Source organism: Monopterus albus, unplaced genomic scaffold (genome assembly GCF_001952655.1).
Source record: "Monopterus albus unplaced genomic scaffold, M_albus_1.0 scaffold235.1, whole genome shotgun sequence".
Taxonomy (NCBI): domain Eukaryota; kingdom Metazoa; phylum Chordata; class Actinopteri; order Synbranchiformes; family Synbranchidae; genus Monopterus; species Monopterus albus.
Genome location: NW_018128115.1, coordinates 728,007 through 729,512, shown reverse-complemented (window position 1 = coordinate 729,512; position 1,506 = coordinate 728,007).

Genomic DNA, 1,506 nt, shown 5'->3' with positions numbered 1-1,506 from the left:
GCCAACAGGACAACGTCGTCTGCAAAAAGCAGAGACGAGATCCTGTGGTCCCCAAACCGGACTCCCTCCGGCCCCTGGCTGCGCCTAGAAATTCTGTCCATAAAGATAATGAACAGAACCGGTGACAAAGGGCAGCCCTGCTGGAGTCCAACATGCACTGGAAACAAGTCTGACTTACTGCCGGCGATGCGAACCAAGCTCCTGCTCCGGTCGTAATAATAATAATACTTTATTTATATAGCACTTTACAACTCGAAAGGAGAACAAAGTGCTTCACAGCAAGACATACAGTATATACTCTAGTAAGAAATGGTTGGTGTAGGTATCGATATCAATAATAAGTGCAATATACAAAATAATCAGGATGAGAATCAGTTTTATTGGCCAGGTGTGTTGGACAAGAGGAATTTGACTCTGGTACAGCGTCAATATACCGTTTACAGTTAAACATACGTATATGCAATATATAATATACAAATCACCGTATAATGCATAACCTAATGTATATAAGCCATATTCTATTCCATCTTACGTAAAAGTACAACAATAAAAATATATTAGCAACATGATATACAATGATAAAACTACCCATAGTACTGCTTCAATAATAATAATAATCTGGAGAGGATCTGGACTTCACTGTCCTCAAACAGGGATAAATATCTCCTGCTCACCAACAGTTGAACAGAACTGATGAAGGCTCTTGGATGAGAGATGAAACGTCTTCAACCTAAAACCAAGTCCAGATGATTTCATCTACATTTTTTCAGCTTATTATGACCTGGATGACTGAATTTGCATGGACATGGTGGTGGACAATGTGACAGTGACCTCTGAGCCTGCTTTATTTATTTACTTCGTCAGCAATCACATATCTACAGATTACTTACCAGTGTTCATAAAACAAATACATCTGGCCAAAGTGCCCAGTAATCAACCAACCCATACAGACGATTTATTTATGCTCCATATACTGTAAGTGTTTTCTGTACAAACTGTAAATATTCAAATATTCAGCCAGACACCTTTTGTGGCTGCGCATTAAATAGAAAGCAGGAAGTTTCCAAAACTGACAGACTAGGTGTCTGATTTGTTTTTGAACTAAGATAAAGTCTGTGGATTCACAGAAAAATTATTAACGTTTCAGTGATGCTGGTCACATTTGTGGTTGTGGCAGAGCCGACAAGACGAATGCATCATATTTACAGTACATGTTGCCTGTGGCATCATCCATATGGTACAAACATCAACCGATTTGTCACCACAGTTATCAGATTGTGTACAACAATGGAAACTGTATATTTATACCACTAAATATTTACATTGGTTCCCTGGAACAAAAAAAGTCATTTCCTAAAAAAAGTTATCAGTTTACTCAGTTTGATTGACAGGACAGATGATCAGAGGAGCAGAGTTTCTACCAACATCATTAAGATAGGGACAGAAGTACGGGTAGAGTTTCTCAGTGAAGCAGCAGCCAGTAAAGGAGTAGATAAGAGCTGCAGA